This window comes from Procambarus clarkii, chromosome 87 (genome assembly GCF_040958095.1).
Source record: "Procambarus clarkii isolate CNS0578487 chromosome 87, FALCON_Pclarkii_2.0, whole genome shotgun sequence".
NCBI lineage: Eukaryota > Metazoa > Arthropoda > Malacostraca > Decapoda > Cambaridae > Procambarus > Procambarus clarkii.
In genome coordinates, this window is record NC_091236.1 from 16,480,244 (window position 1) to 16,497,743 (window position 17,500).

The 17,500-nt window shown below is 40.7% G+C and overlaps 2 long non-coding RNA genes across 2 annotated transcripts in view; one reads left to right on the top strand and one right to left on the bottom strand.

The window, feature by feature from the left end:
- Nucleotides 1-4,948, top strand: part of LOC138358855 (uncharacterized) — a 9,469-nt gene extending 4,521 nt beyond the window's left edge. The window contains exon 3 of the long non-coding RNA XR_011225593.1: nucleotides 4,695-4,948. This is a non-coding gene — a long non-coding RNA (uncharacterized lncRNA). The remainder of the gene's footprint in view (nucleotides 1-4,694) is intronic.
- Nucleotides 4,949-11,641: 6,693 nt separating this feature from the next.
- The window catches only part of LOC138358856 (uncharacterized), an 8,718-nt gene continuing 2,859 nt past the window's right edge, over nucleotides 11,642-17,500 (bottom strand). The window contains exons 2-3 of the long non-coding RNA XR_011225594.1: nucleotides 16,148-16,264; nucleotides 11,642-11,949 (exon numbers count right to left, since the gene is read on the bottom strand). This is a non-coding gene — a long non-coding RNA (uncharacterized lncRNA). The remainder of the gene's footprint in view (nucleotides 11,950-16,147; nucleotides 16,265-17,500) is intronic.

Here is a 17,500-nt window from a genome sequence, read left to right on the forward strand (position 1 = left end):
GGTAGATCATTTATGTAGACAATGAACATTTCTGGTGCATGTACTGTGGTACTCCACTTGTGACACTTCTCCAGTCTGATTGCCTCTGATTACTGCCCTCATTTTTCTATCAGTCAGAAAATTTTTCATCCATGTTAGAAGCTTACCTGTCACCCATCCAAAATTTTCTAGTTTCCAGAACAACCTCTTATGTGGAACTTTGTCGAAAGCCTTTTTTATGTCTAGATAGAAGCAGTCGACCCAACTACCTTTTTCCTTTAAAATCTCTGTGGCTCAATCATAGAAACTGAGTAAATTCGATACACAGGATCTTCCAGATCGAAAACAATACTGTCTGTGTGATATTATATAATTTCTCTCCAGGTGTTCTACCCATTTAGTTTTTATTATTTTTTTTTTCAATCTTTTCACTGTTACACTTGTCAATGATTCAGGTCTATAACTGAGAGGGGTGGGGTCTTCCCTGTTGCCACTTTTGTAGATTGGAACTATGTTAGCCTTTGTCCACATGTTTGCTATGACTCCTATACACAGGGATGCCTGAAAGATCAGGTGAAGTGAAAGGCTGAGCTCAGGTGCACATTCTCTCAGAACCCATGGTGAAACTCCATCTGGACCAACTGCTTTGTTCTTACTTAGCTCCTTTAGCATATTTTCCACTTCATCTCTAGACACCTCTATACGCTCTATGATGTTCTCAGAAATTCTTATTGTGTCTGGTTCTCTTAAGATTTCATTTTGTATAAACACACTTTGGAACTTTTGGTTTAATGTTTCACACATTGCATTATCATTTTCTGTGAATCTGTTTCCTATTGTCAACCTCTGGATATTATCCTTTACCTGCAATTTGTTGTTTATGAATTTGTAGAATAGGCCCAGTTCTGTTTTACATTTATCCATTATCCCTTTTTAAAAATTTCTTTCTGCTTCTTCCCTTACTGCTGTATAGTTGTTTCTCGCATCTTTGTGTCGCTGGTATGATTGGGGGTTTGGCTTCTTTCTATGTTGATACCTGCTTGATGGGGTTCTGCTCTTCTACTCCCCAAGCCCGGCCCGAGGCCAGGCTCGACTTGTGACAGTTTGGTCCACCAGGCTGTTGCTTGGAGCGGCCCGCAGGGCCACATACCCACCACAGCCCGGCTGATCCGGAACTTCTCTTAGAAAACAGTCCAGTTTTCTCCTGAAGATGTCCACGGTTGTTCCGGCAATATTTCTTATAGTCGCTGGGAGGACGTTGAACAACCGCGGACCTCTGATGTTTATACAGTGCTCTCTGATTGTGCCTGTGGCACTTCTGCTCTTCACTGGTTCAATCTTGCATTTTTTTCCATATCGTTCACTCCAGTACGTTGTTATTTTACTGTGTAGATTTGGGACCTGGCCCTCCAGTATCTTCCATGTGTATATTATTTGGTATCTCTCTCGTCTCCTTTCTAGAGAGTACATTTGGAGAGCTTTGAGACGATCCCAATAATTTAGGTGTTTTATCTCGTCTATGCGTGCCGTATATGTTCTCTGTATTCCCTCTATTTCAGCAATCTCTCCTGCTCTGAAGGGGGAAGTGAATACTGAGCAGTACTCGAGACGGGACAACATAAGTGACTTGAAGAGTACAACCATTGTGATGGGATCCCTGGATTTGAAAGTTCTCGTAATCCATCCGATCATTTTTCTGGCTGACGCAATATTTGCTTGGTCCCTAAACATTATAAACATTAGCTCCATAAACATTAGATCGTCGGACATCATTATTCCCAAATCCTTGACATGCTGTTTTTCTACTATGGGAAGATTCGATTGTGTTTTGTACCCTGTATTATGTTTCAGATCCTCATTTTTGCCATACCTGAAATTTATCACTGTTAAACATCATGTTATTTTCTGCTGCCCAATCGAAAACTTTGTTGACATCTGCTTGTAGTTTTTAAATGTCTTTCATTCCATTTTTGTGTCTTTTGGTCTGTGGCCCTCTCTCAATTTCTGTTGAACCAATCCTGTTTTCTGGCCCTGCATCTCTGTTTTGGTATGAATGTTTGTGTGCCTTCATTGTATATTTTGCAAAATTTGGCATACATTTAATTTACTTCCCTGTCTAGCAACAAGTCTGCCTAATTACTTATTAAAAAAAATTTGAAGTTCCCCATAGTGACCTCTCTCTCTTGAAATCAAGTTTATCAACTGTTTCAATGTCCCCATTTTCTGTGTGTGTGTGTTTGGAGGCTAAGCTTGCTGATACCATGTGTGTGTGTGTTTGGAGGCTAAGCTTGCTGATACCATGTGTGTGTGTGTGTGTTTGGAGGCTAAGCTTGCTGATACCATGTGTGTGTGTGTTTGGAGGCTAAGCTTGCTGATACCATGTGTGTGTGTGTTTGGAGGCTAAGCTTGCTGATACCATGTGTGTGTGTGTGTTTGGAGGCTAAGTTTGCTGATACCATGTGTGTGTGTGTGTGTTTGGAGGCTAAGCTTGCTGATACCATGTGTGTGTGTGTTTGGAGGCTAAGCTTGCTGATACCATATGTGTGTGTGTTTGGAGGCTAAGCTTGCTGATACCATGTGTGTGTGTGTGTGTTTGGAGGCTAAGCTTGCTGATACCATGTGTGTGTGTGTTTGGAGGCTAAGCTTGCTGATACCATGTGTGTGTGTGTGTGTTTGGAGGCTAAGCTTGCTGATACCATGTGTGTGTGTGTTTGGAGGCTAAGCTTGCTGATACCATGTGTGTGTGTGTGTGTGTGCGTGTTTGGAGGCTAAGCTTGCTGATACCATGTGTGTATGTGTGTGTTTGGAGGCTAAGTTTGCTGATACCATGTGTGTGTGTGTGTGTGTGTTTGGAGGCTAAGCTTGCTGATACCATGTGTGTGTGTGTGTGTGTGTGTTTGGAGGCTAAGCTTGCTGATACCATGTGTGTGTGTGTGTTTGGAGGCTAGGCTTGCTGATACCATGTGTGTGTGTGTGTTTGGAGGCTAAGCTTGCTGATACCATGTGTGTGTGTGTGTTTGGAGGCTAAGCTTGCTGATACCATGTGTGTGTGTGTGTTTGGAGGCTAAGTTTGCTGATACCATGTGTGTGTGTGTGTGTTTGGAGGCTAAGCTTGCTGATACCATGTGTGTGTGTGTTTGGAGGCTAAGCTTGCTGATACCATGTGTGTGTGTGTTTGGAGGCTAAGCTTGCTGATACCATGTGTGTGTGTGTGTGTTTGGAGGCTAAGCTTGCTGATACCATGTGTGTGTGTGTTTGGAGGCTAAGCTTGCTGATACCATGTGTGTGTGTGTGTGTTTGGAGGCTAAGCTTGCTGATACCATGTGTGTGTGTGTTTGGAGGCTAAGCTTGCTGATACCATGTGTGTGTGTGTGTGCGTGTTTGGAGGCTAAGCTTGCTGATACCATGTGTGTATGTGTGTGTTTGGAGGCTAAGTTTGCTGATACCATGTGTGTGTGTGTGTGTGTGTTTGGAGGCTAAGCTTGCTGATACCATGTGTGTGTGTGTGTGTGTGTGTTTGGAGGCTAAGCTTGCTGATACCATGTGTGTGTGTGTGTTTGGAGGCTAAGCTTGCTGATACCATGTGTGTGTGTGTGTTTGGAGGCTAAGCTTGCTGATACCATGTGTGTGTGTGTTTGGAGGCTAAGCTTGCTGATACCATGTGTGTGTGTGTTTGGAGGCTAAGCTTGCTGATACCATGTGTGTGTGTGTGTGTTTGGAGGCTAAGCTTGCTGATACCATGTGTGTGTGTGTTTGGAGGCTAAGCTTGCTGATACCATGTGTGTGTGTGTGTGTTTGGAGGCTAAGCTTGCTGATACCATGTGTGTGTGTGTTTGGAGGCTAAGCTTGCTGATACCATGTGTGTGTGTGTGTGCGTGTTTGGAGGCTAAGCTTGCTGATACCATGTGTGTATGTGTGTGTTTGGAGGCTAAGTTTGCTGATACCATGTGTGTGTGTGTGTGTGTGTTTGGAGGCTAAGCTTGCTGATACCATGTGTGTGTGTGTGTGTGTGTGTTTGGAGGCTAAGCTTGCTGATACCATGTGTGTGTGTGTGTTTGGAGGCTAAGCTTGCTGATACCATGTGTGTGTGTGTGTTTGGAGGCTAAGATTGCTGATACCATGTGTGTGTGTGTGTTTGGAGGCTAAGCTTGCTGATACCATGTGTGTGTGTGTGTTTGGAGGCTAAGCTTGCTGATACCGTTTGTGTGTGTGTGTGTGTGTTTAGAGGCTAAGCTTGCTGATACCATGTGTGTATTTGGAGGCTAAGCTTGCTGATACCATGTGTGTGTGTGTTTGGAGGCTAAGCTTGCTGATACCATGTGTGTGTGTGTGTTTGGAGGCTAAGTTTGCTGATACCATGTGTGTGTGTGTTTGGAGGCTAAGTTTGCTAACACCGTGTGTGTACTCACCTGTTTAAATTATAATAGGGGTGTGTACCACCTCTGGTGCAATTGTAGGGACCCACAGCCTTGAAGAAAATAGAGTATTCAGAGGAGACCTTGTGGATTCTCACTGAACACTAATCTTTTCTTCTCCTATCACCCCTCTTATTTTGTTTTATGCTGTATTCTATTATATATCATATAAATACATAGCCAAATGGCAATATTTATTATGTCTATACAAAAAGAAGACATCCACTTTATTTTTTTTCTCTCCTTTGTTTCTATGTGGATTTTGTTGTGACTAATGATTCTCCTCCTTCCCATCAACAGGTCTTCCTCACTGGGCTTGCTCGGCTTTTGTGTTACTGTGAGGGTGCCATCATCGTTAACCCTTCAAGACTGACTCATGCTGGCATTGCATTTGTGGACTTCCCTTCACAGTAAACAGTCCTTCTCCATATGGTGATTGTCCAGGGCAAGCAGGGTGTGACTGCCATCTTGGAGAAGCAGGGTCTTTTAATATGAAGAATCTTCCGTCTTCTCTACTTACGCCAGCTTGTGCCGGTCTTGCATTCTTGTTACTTCATGGCCTTGGGCCTTTTTTATTTATTTTACATAATAAATTTTTTGATTAATACCCGTGTTTCACAAGAGATCCTTAACATTTTAAGCACCAATTGTATTGACTAATGTACGTCTTGTAACCTTTAAGACATAAATAGACAAGACATAGATAAATGAGTGAATAATACTGAGTGACTAGGTTAGGGCGAGGAACATAGTACAGTACTCACCTAATTGTACTCACCTAATTGTGCTTGCGGGGGTTGAGCTTTGGCTCTTTGGTCCCGCCTCTCAACTGTCAATCAACTGGTGTACAGATTCCTGAGCCTACTGGGCTCTATCATACCTACATTTGAAACTGTGTATGGAGTCAGCCTCCACCACATCACTTCCTAGTGCATTCCATTTATTAACTACTCTGACACTGAAAAAATTCTTTCTAACGTCTCTGTGGCTCATCTGGGTACTAAGTTTCCACCTGTGTCCCCTTGTTCGTGTCCCACCCGTGCTGAAGAGTTTGTCTTTGTCCACCCTGTCAATTCCCCTGAGAATTGTGTAGGTGGTTATCATGTCTCCCCTTACTCTTCTGTTTTCCAGGGATGTGAGGTTCAGCTCCTTTAGCCTTTCCTCGTAGCTCAATCCTCTCAGTTCCGGGACGAGCCTGGTGGCATACCGCTCAATCTTCTCTAACTTTGTCTTGTGTTTAACTAGGTATGGACTCCAGGCTGGAGCTGCATACTCCAGGATTGGTCTTACATAAGTGGTATACAGGGTTCTGAAAGATTCCTTACACAAGTTTCTGAAGGCAGTTCTTATGTTGGCCAGTCTAGCATATGCCGCTGATGATATTCTTTTGATGTGGGCCTCTGGGGACAGGTTCGGTGTGATATCAACCCCCAGATCCTTCTCTCTATTTGATTCTTGCAGGATTTCCCCTCCCAGATGATACCTTGTGTTCAGCCTCCTGCTCCCTTCGCCTAATTTCATCACCTTACACTTTCCAGAGTTGAACTTCAGCAGCCATTTTCTAGACCATTCCTCCAGTTTATCCAGGTCATCCTGTAGTCTCTGTCTATCTTCATCCGTCTTGATTCTTCTCATAATTTTTGCATCATCAGCAAACATCGAGAGGAATGAGTCTATACCCTCTGGAAGATCGTTCACATATATTAGAAACAGGATGGGTCCAAGTACTGAGCCCTGTGGGACTCCGCTGGTGACATCTCGCCACTCTGATGTCTTCCCCCTCACCGTTACTCGCTGTTTCCTGTTGCTTAAGTACTCCCTTATCCACTGGAGCACCTTCCCTTTTACTCCTGCCTGTTGCTCCAACTTTTTTAACAGCCTTTTATGGGGTACTGTGTCGAAGGCTTTTTGGCAATCCAGGAAAATGCAGTCGGCCCACCCTTCTCTTTCCTGCCTAATTTTCGTTGCCTGGTCATAAAATTCTATTAACCCTGTGAGGCACGATTTACCATCTCTGAACCCATGTTGGTGGTGCGTTACAAAGTTATTTCCCTCCAGATGCTCTACGAGCCTTTTCCTCACGATCTTCTCCAGCACCTTGCATGGTATACAAGTTAAGGAAACTGGCCTGTAATTCAGTGCCTCTTGCCTGTCACCCTTTTTGTATATTGGGACCACGTTAGCTGTCTTCCAAATTTCTGGTAAGTCTCCTGTTTCCAGTGACCTGTTATACACCATAGAGAGTGGCACACTTAATGCTTCTGCACCTTCCTTTAGTATCCATGGTGAGATTCTATCAGGCCCAACAGCCTTTGTCACATCTAGCTCCAGCAGACACCTTTTGACCTCATCACTGGTGAGGTCAAATTCCTCCAAGGTTTCCAAGGTTGCCGCCTCCTCATTTAGTGCAGGGGCTTCTCCTTGTTCTATTGTGAAGACCTCCTGGAATCTCTTGTTGAGTTCTTCACACACCTCCTTGTCATTCTCTGTGTATCTGTTCTCCCCTTTCCGCAGCTTCATCACTTGTTCCTTCACTGCTGTTTTCCTCCTGATATGGCTGTGGAGCAGCTTTGGTTGGGTCTTGGCTTTACTCGCGATGTCATTTTCAAACTGTCTCTCTGCTTCCCTCCTCACTCTGATGTACTCATTTCTGGCCCTCTGGTACCTCTCCCTGCTCTCTGGTGTTCTGTTATTTCTGTAGTTTCTCCATGTTCTTTTACTCGGTTGTTTCGCTACCTTACATTCCTGGTTGAACCATGGGTTTTTCTGTTGTTTTTCGTTTTTCTCCTTTTGGACGGGGATAAACCTGTCTGCAGCTTCCTGGCACTTTTGGGTGACAATATCCATCATGACCTGCACATTCTTGTCTCTAAGTTCTGTTTCCCATGGTATTCCCATTAGGAAGTTCCTCATCTCGTCATATTTTCCTCTTCGGTAATTCAGTCTTTTCCCCTCCACTCCGATCCTTGGATAGGTTATCCCTACCTCCACCAAGTACTCAAAGGTCAGTACACTGTGGTCACTCATTCTTATGGGGGCTTCAACTTTGACTTCCCTTATTTCTGACTCATTTAGGGTGAATATTAAGTCGAGTCTAGCTGGTTAATCATTGCCTCTCATTCTTGTGGGTTCCTTGACATGCTGGCTCAGAAAATTCCTTGCTGCCACTTCCAAGAGTTTAGCTCGCCACGTATCTGCACCACCATGTGGGTCCCCTACTGTTTTAGAAACCTTATTGCCATGATCATAATCGTATGGGTTAAAAAGCATTTGTTGTCACTCTTACACTGTGGCTTGTTGAGCTTGAAACCTTTGCTTCTTGTTCGTGTTACATCTGACCTTTTGAAGAAATTGTATGAATCAATATCCTCCAAATTGTTCAGTATTTTAAAGGTTTCGCTCTATTACTCTCTCATTTGCATATATCTAAGCATATAGATTAGATATAGATTTAGATTAGATTTTTTATTCAGGTAAAGGTACATACATTGCAGATGAGTTACAAAGGGAAAGACATTGACTAGAGTTCACTAGCTCTATTGGAAGAGAAACGTCTGCAAGACAAGTGTGGGCAAAAATTAAGGTAGCAGCGGCTCACAACGACCCCCAACGGCTTCATTTTGTATCTTCTCCAACTTGCCCATCCTACCTTTACCAAAACAACAAATGACAGGTGCAGCATAATCAATAAGAAATCTTACAGTACTCAAGTACATCATTCGTAGCACTTGGACTCCCACTCCTTTCCACAGCATGCCAAGGCCTTCAGAGGTTGTAATCTCTTCCGACATTGACTCAACAGTCTGTTCATCTCAGTTTCCAAACTCTCATAGGTATATCCAACATATATGCCTAAATATTTATATATATTAACTCTATATTTTTACCGTTTATTTCCAATATAATGGGCCTCCGACTTCTACATTCAAACTTTAGTTTTGTCTTCATTAACCACTAGTCCCATGTGGTGACACTGGTTTCCGAAATTGTCCAACACTGTTTGAATCTTTGAAATATCTTTGCCCTGAAACAAAATATCATCAGCATATATGATTGGAGTTACCCAATTTGAGTATTTCTCAGATGCTATCTTATTCATTAGTACATAAAACAGGGTGAGACTCAACACTCCTCCCTGAGGTGTGCAGAGTTCTTGACCTTGATACCTTGAACCATACAACCTTGATACCACACCTGAGCCTTCCTTTCCTGAAGATAATCCCCTATCCAGCGCAATAATCTCCCTTCAACACCAAGACCAGCTAATTCATATAAAATAACCTCTTTGTTGGCTTTATCAAAAGCTCCTTATAAATCAATAAAAATTCTATAATAATCATTACCATTAGCTAGACATTTAATAATACAGTCAGAGGTACTTTTTCCTCTGAGGAACTCGAACATATTACTAGACAGCTGATCACCTATTATATACAAAAGTTTATTTAAAATGATCCTCTCCATCATTTTACAAAAACACGAGGTTAAAGACACAGGTCTGTACTCTCCATTGGCTTTAGGGATAAGGATGATCATAGTTTTTTTCATTTACTGGGAATTCTGCCCTCTTTATAACTAATATTAAAGAGGTCTAACAGCGGGCTTTTCGTCATAATGGCAAGTTCATTAAGTATTTCATAAGTTACTCCATCCTCCCCAGGGGGCGGTAGATTTCCCAACTTTAATCGCCGTTATTAGTTCCTCTCTGGTAATACCTGTGCAAGTGACATCACCACTGTTACCTGCTGTAAGTATAAAATCCTTTCTTAGATCTTTCCAAGAATCAAACGACTCTCTCGTTACAGCGGGTAATTAAATGAACTAAGTTTGGCAGCTTCCGCCCATTTATTTACGAGACCTTTTGCAATTCCTTACTGGTCAGGATGTGCAACAAAATTATGCTTTTTACCCCTTATTTCATTTGTCTTGCCAGATTTCCTTCAAGTTTGTTACTCCTAACTTTCTCTGCAAACTCCTGCCAATACTTGCTCCAAATTTCCTTTCTCTTCTCCGCACACTTTTATGGGGGGATGCTTTTCTATACCAGATGTTTTCCGGTTCAATGTTGCATTAAATACATCTACCTCCTTAATTAAATCTTAATAAAATGCTTCTGCCGAAACTGGCTTATAAGTATCATACCAAGACTTAATATGACCAACAAGACCCCTTAATTCTCCCTTATTAAACTTTAAGCTTTTCCTCTGAAGGCAGGCATGCTTTTTATCTAGTTTAAGCTGTATTTGTAATGCAAAATCTCTTAGCATTTCATCCACAGTAAGACAATTCTCCTCTATGCCCTCAGCATTTATCAAACAAGCATAATCTAATCTCCCTCCCCTCAGATGAGTAGGAGAGGGCTCGCCCAGCAGTTGAACATCTTCATGTTCAACATGTTCATCTTCATGTTCAGATTGTTACCATCCCTATCCCCAGTTTCCTGGAGTGCTGCTATGTTAATATTCTCTCTAAGAGTATAATAGTGTACATCCACCGCTCTAGTTTTTAATCCATTAACGTTCCAAGATAATATTATCAATCTACTTTCATCCATGAACATCCATGATCAACTTGAAGTGATAGTGAGTCTTCTTCCGTGTTAATTTCCCTACCTATTTTTGTATCATCTGCAAATTTGCAAATGTTGCTACTCAACATAAGAACACAAGAACAAAGGCAACTGCAGAAGGCCCACCGGCCCATACGAGGCAGCTCCTACCTACAACCACCCAATTAATTTGCCAGTTCCTTTACGACTTGGGACTTAAATCCATTTACACTTTGGGCTTCTGAGTCTTTTAGTTTGTCAATGCTCTTCCTGATTGTGTCGCGTGTAATTGGTATTTCTCTTAATTCATTCTCCTTACCTCCGACAAACATTTGTGTTGGTGATGGGATGTCATTCAAGCTTTCTAGTGTGAACACTGATGTTAGGTATTCATTGAGTGTTTGCCGCCCTTTTATGATACAACTTAAAATTGTTAGTCTCATCTTTTAATGGTCCTACGGAGTCAGTTCTTTGTTTGGGTTTTACTTCGTATATACTTGCCCGAAACGCTATGCGTATTAGTGGCTTTAGGTATTGTATTTTAAATTTTAAAATTTTGCCCCGAGGTGCGAGTTTATTGGGAGTACTTAGCTGTATCATTAGCAAGGTAATTAACTATAGTTTGCTGTCCTCCGTCCTTTAACAAATCCATTGACCCCTCCCCTAACCTGCCTATTTTGTGCAATAGTCGGTTTAGGATGATCCTTTCAAGCATCTTCCAAGTGCATTACATGAGACTGATAGGTCTATAATTGCCAGGGTCATTGGGTTTCGGTATTGGGACCATTATTGCATGTTTCCATTGTGTGGGCAACACTCCACATAGGAATGACTTGTTAAACAGGTGGAGTAGTGGATTGCCAGACACTTCACACAGTGCATTGAGTATGTCGTAGGTGACGCCATCTTCACCAGGTGCTGTACTTTTACCCCCCCCCCTTTACTTCCTTGGCTGTAATTGGTTCCCCATACTCGTCATCACTAGATTGTGCTCTTGTTATCCTAATCCTTCTGTCATTATGTCGGAGGAGCTGTTCCCTGCTTACTTCTGCAGGGAGGGAGGAGGATGATGCTGCATCACTCCACTTGTGTATTAGTTCTTCAGCCTTACCCTGGGGGTCGTTGTGAGCCGCAGGCCGGGCTCTGCTCCCCTTAGCTACCTTAATTTTTGCCCACACTTGTCTTGCAGACGTTTCTCTTCCAATAGAGCTAGTGAACTCTAGTCATTGTCTTTCCCTTTGTAACTCATCTGCAATGTATGTACCTTTACCTGAATAAAAAATCTAATCTAAATCTATATCTAATCTATATGCTTAGATATATGCAAATGAGAGAGTAATAGAGCGAAACCTTTAAAATACTGAACAATTTGGAGGATATTGATTCATACAATTTCTTCAAAAGGTCAGATGTAACACGAACAAGGAGCAAAGGTTTCAAGCTCAACAAGCCACAGTGTAGGAGTGACAACAAATGCTTTTTAACCCATACGATTATGATCATGGCAATAAGGTTTCTAAAACAGTAGGCATTCTTCCAAAGCCAGACACTGTACTATGTTCCTCGCCCTAACCTAGTCACTCAGTATTATTCACTCATTTATCTATGTCTTGTCTATTTATGTCTTAAAGGTTACAAGACGTACATTAGTCAATACAATTGGTGCTTAAAATGTTAAGGATCTCTTGTGAAACACGGGTATTAATCAAAAAATTTATTATGTAAAATAAATAAAAAAGGCCCAAGGGCCATGAAGTAACAAGAATGCAAGGCCGGCACAAGCTGGCGTAAGTAGAGAAGACGGAAGATTCTTCATATTAAAAGACCCTGCTTCTCCAAGATGGCAGTCACACCCTGCTTGCCCTGGACAATCACCATATGGCGAAGGACTGTTTACTGTGAAGGGAAGTCCACAAATGCAATGCCAGCATGAGTCAGTCTTGAAGGGTAAACGATGATGGCACCCTCACAGTAACACAAAAGCCGAGCAAGCCCAGTGAGGAAGACCTGTTGATGGAAAGGAGGAGAATCATTAGTCACAACAAAATCCACATAGAAACAAAGGAGAGAAAAAAATAAAGTGGATGTCTTCTTTTTGTATAGACATAATAAATATTGCCATTTGGCTATGTATTTATATGATATATAATAGAATACAGCATAAAACAAAATAAGAGGGGTGGTAGGAGAAGAAAAGATTAGTGTTCAGTGAGAATCCACAAGGTCTTCTCTGAATACTCTTTATTTTCTTCAAGGCTGTGGGTCCCTACAATTGCACCAGAGGTGGTACACACCCCTATTATTATTTAAACAGGTGAGTACACACACGGTGTTAGCAAACTTAGCCTCCAAACACACACACACACATGGTATCAGCAAGCTTAGCCTTCAAACACACACACACATGGTATCAGCAAGCTTAGCCTCCAAACACACACACACACACATGGTATCAGCAAGCTTAGCCTCCAAACACACACACACATGGTATCAGCAAGCTTAGCCTCCAAATACACACATGGTATCAGCAAGCTTTGCCTCTAAACACACACACACAAATGGTATCAGCAAGCTTAGCCTCCAAATACACACACACACATGGTATCAGCAAGCTTAGCCTCTAAACACACACACACACACACACACATGGTATCAGCAAGCTTAGCCTCCAAACACACACACACACACACACACATGGTATCAGCAAGCTTAGCCTCCAAACACACACACACACACATGGTATCAGCAAGCTTAGCCTCCAAACACACACACACACAAATGGTATCAGCAAGCTTAGCCTCCAAACACACACACACACATGGTATCAGCAAGCTTAGCCTCCAAACACACACACACACACACATGGTATCAGCAAACTTAGCCTCCAAACACACACACACACATGGTATCAGCAAGCTTAGCCTCCAAACACACACACACACACATGGTATCAGCAAGCTTAGCCTCCAAACACACACACACATGGTATCAGCAAGCTTAGCCTCCAAACACACACACACAGAAAATGGGGACATTGAAACAGTTGATAAACTTGATTTCAAGAGAGAGAGGTCACTATGGGGAACTTCAAATTTTTTTTAATAAGTAATTAGGCAGACTTGTTGCTAGACAGGGAAGTAAATTAAATGTATGCCAAATTTTGCAAAATATACAATGAAGGCACACAAACATTCATACCAAAACAGAGATGCAGGGCCAGAAAACAGGATTGGTTCAACAGAAATTGAGAGAGGGCCACAGACCAAAAGACACAAAAATGGAATGAAAGACATTGAAAAACTACAAGCAGATGTCAACAAAGTTTTCGATTGGGCAGCAGAAAATAACATGATGTTTAACAGTGATAAATTTCAGGTATGGCAAAAATGAGGATCTGAAACATAATACAGGGTACAAAACACAATCGAATCTTCCCATAGTAGAAAAACAGCATGTCAAGGATTTGGGAATAATGATGTCCGACGATCTAATGTTTAGGGAGCATAACCAAGCAAATATTGCGTCAGCCAGAAAAATGATCGGATGGATTATGAGAACTTTCAAATCCAGGAATCCCATCACAATGGTTGTACTCTTCAAGTCACTTATGTTGTCCCGTCTCGAGTACTGCTCAGTATTCACTTTCCCCCTTCAGAGCACGGTTGCACGGTTGTTCCTGCCGGAACAACCGTGGACATCTTCAGGAGAAAACTGGACTGTTTTCTAAGAGAAGTTCCAGATCAGCCGGGATGTTGTGGGTATGTGGCCCTGCGGGCTGCTCCAAGCAACAGCCTGGTGGACCAAACTCTCACAAGTCGAGCCTGGCCTCGGGCCGGGCTTGGGGAGTAGAAGATCAGAACCCCATCAAGCAGGTATCAAAATAGAAAGAAGCCAAACCCCCAATCATACCAGCGATACAAAGATGCGAGAAACAACTATACAGCAGTAAGGGAAGAGGCAGAAAGAAATTTTTAAAAAGTGATAATGGATAAATGTAAAACAGAACTGGGCCTATTCTACAAATTCATAAACAACAAATTGCAGGTAAAGGATAATATCCAGAGGTTGACAATAGGAAACAGATTCACAGAAAATGATAATGCAATGTGTGAAACATTAAACCAAAAGTTCCAAAGTGTGTTTATACAAAATGAAATCTTAAGAGAACCAGACACAATAAGAATTTCTGAGAACATCATAGAGCGTATAGAGGTGTCTAGAGATGAAGTGGAAAATATGCTAAAGGAGCTAAGTAAGAACAAAGCAGTTGGTCCAGATGGAGTTTCACCATGGGTTCTGAGAGAATGTGCATCTGAGCTCAGCCTTCCACTTCACCTGATCTTTCAGGCATCCCTGTGTACAGGAGTCATAGCAAACATGTGGAAAAAGGCTAACATAGTTCCAATCTACAAAAGTGGCAACAGGGAAGACCCCACCCCTCTCAGTTATAGACCTGAATCATTGACAAGTGTAACAGTGAAAGGATTGAAAACAAAAAAAAAATAATAAAAACTAAATGGGTAGAACACCTGGAGAGAAATTATATAATATCACACAGACAGTATTGTTTTCGATCTGGAAGATCCTGTGTATCGAATTTACTCAGTTTCTATGACTGAGCCACAGAGATTTTAAAGGAAAAAGGTAGTTGGGTCGACTGCATCTATCTAGACATAAAAAAGGCTTTCGACAGAGTTCCACATAAGAGGTTGTTCTGGAAACTAGAAAGTTTTGGATGGGTGACAGGTAAGCTTCTAACATGGATGAAAAATTTTCTGACTGATAGAAAAATGAGGGCAGTAATCAGAGGCAATCGGACTGGAGAAGTGTCACAAGTGGAGTACCACAGTACATGCACCAGAAATGTTCATTGTCTACATAAATGATCTACCAGTTGGAATACAGAATTATATAAACATGTTTGCTGATGATGCTAAGATAATGGGATGGATAAGAAATTTAGATGATTGTCATGCCCTTCAAGAAAACCTGGACAAAATAAATATATGGAGCACCACTTGGCAAATGAAATTTAATGTGAATAAATGCCATGTTATGGAATGTGGAATAGAACATAGATCCCACACAACCTACAAATTATGTGAGAAATCTTTATATAATTCTGATAAAAGAAAGAGGTCTAGGGTTGATTCTAGATAGAAAACTATCACTTGAGGCCCACATAAAGAACGTTGTGTGAGGAGCCTATGCCACGCTTTCTAACTTCAGAATTTTGTTTAAATACATGGATGGCGAAATACTAAAGAAATTGTTCACGAGTTTTGTTCGGCCAAGGCTAGAATATGCAGCAGTTGTGTGGTGCCCATATCTTAAGAAGCACATCAACAAACTGGAAAAGGTGCAAAGACATGCTACTAAGTGGCTCCCAGAACTAAAGGGCAAGAGCTATGTGGAGAGGTCAGAGGCATTATATATGCCAAAACTAGAAGACAACAAAAAGAGGTGATAAAATCACTATGTACAAAATAGTAACAGGAATTGATAAAATCGATAGGGAAGATTTCCCGAGACCTGGAACTTCAAGAACAAAAGGTCATAGATTTAAACTAACTAAACAAAGATGCCAAAGAAATATAAAAAAATTTCCTTTCGCATACAGAGTGGTACACGGTTGGAACAAGTTAAGTGAGAAGGTGGTGGCGGCCAAGACCGTCAGTAGTTTCAAAGCATTATGTGACAAAGAGTGCTGGGTAGACGGGACACCACGAGCGTAGCTCTAATCCTGTAACTACACTTAGGTAACTACATTTGGTGTCAGCAAGCTTACCGTCGAAACACACAAACAGCCTGCCTATTATTCAAGGCCTTCTCTGAGTACTCTCTATTTTCTTCTCTGAGGCTATGGGTCCCTAATCTTGCACCAGAGGTGGTACAACTTTTAAGTTTTTAACTACTGCACTGAGCACCTGATTTTGGCAAAGACTTCTTAGTGCAATTGTCAAGGACATAGTTCTGGTATTTTTTTGTTTATAAATATTCAGGTATAGTTAATGTCAAAATGTTTCAAAACTCAACAATTTATATTTCAAAACAAAAAAAGTAATGAAAACATTACAAAACATTAAAATATAGCCTAATTAATTAATTAATAAAATAGTACAACTCTCAGAATGTCTAAAGGTGCTTTGAGCAATGAAGTAGTTAATTTTATATATATAATATTATATCTATAATATATATTTACCTGTGACTACTGCTTAGCAAAAATTTGATCTCTGTGAAAATTGGTCTCGTCATTGCTAGGAGATATTTTAAGACCATGATTTGCTGTGGATGGCACTGTAGTCTTCAAGTCATCAATCTAAAAATAGAGGTAATCTTTTAAAATGTAAATTTTGTATAAAAAAAAATGCAAAAATAAATTGCAAGAATAATATGAAGTTATTATACAATTTTTTTTTAATTATTTAAATATTTGTGAGACATTATTAAGAAATGTATGAAGTACAGATTCTCTAAGACCTGATATGTATCTGCTTATGTTCCACCACATTACATTCAGGGCTGAAGAGAAAACACAGCCAGTAAGGTAATGATCACTTAGGATGGACTGGGATGCTACATGTAGGTGGGGGCTAAGCTGCGTGAGGCTAGGATGCCCAGCCTGCCTTGTCTAGGCTGGGCTGGGCTAGGCAACACAAGGAAGGAGTCAACAAATCTCTGGAGTGCCTTACTTTTCCTGATATCCTTAAAAAAGGAAGAATGATGCCATTTTATAAAGGAGGCGAGACAGCAGACATAAACAATTAAAGAAAAATATCAAATCTACTTATACTTTCAAAAATATTTGATTTTTTTTTTTACAAACATTTCTTCCTACTTTGTAAAATTCAACATGAATACAAACACACACACACACACATCCCTAGGAAGCAGCCCATAGCAGCTGTCTAACTCCCAGGTACTTATTTACTATTAGGTGAACCAGATATAGAGAATAACCACAAAATCTTGTAAAGCAACTAGTACACGCAGCATTTCAGGCAAGATATATAATATTAATATTATATATATATATATATATATATATATATATATATATATATATATATATATATATATATATATATATATGTCGTACCTAGTAGCCAGAACGCACTTCTCAGCCTACTATGCAAGGCCCGATTTGCCTAATAAGCCAAGTTTTCCTGAATTAATATATTTTCTCTATTTTTTTTCTTATGAAATGATAAAGCTACCCATTTCATCATGTATGAGGTCAATTTTTTTTATTGGAATTAAAATTAACGAAGATATATGACTGAACCTAACCAACCCTGCCTAACCTAACCTAACCTATCTTTATAGGTTAGGTTAGGTTAGGTAGCCGAAAAAGTTAGGTTAGGTTAGGTTAGGTAGGTTAGGTTGTCGAAAAACAATTATTTCATGAAAACTTGGCTTATTAGGTAAATCGGGCCTTGCATAGCAGGCTGAGAAGTGCGTTCTGGCTACTAGGTACGACATATATATATATATATATATATATATATATATATATATATATATATATATATATATATATATATAACTGAAAACT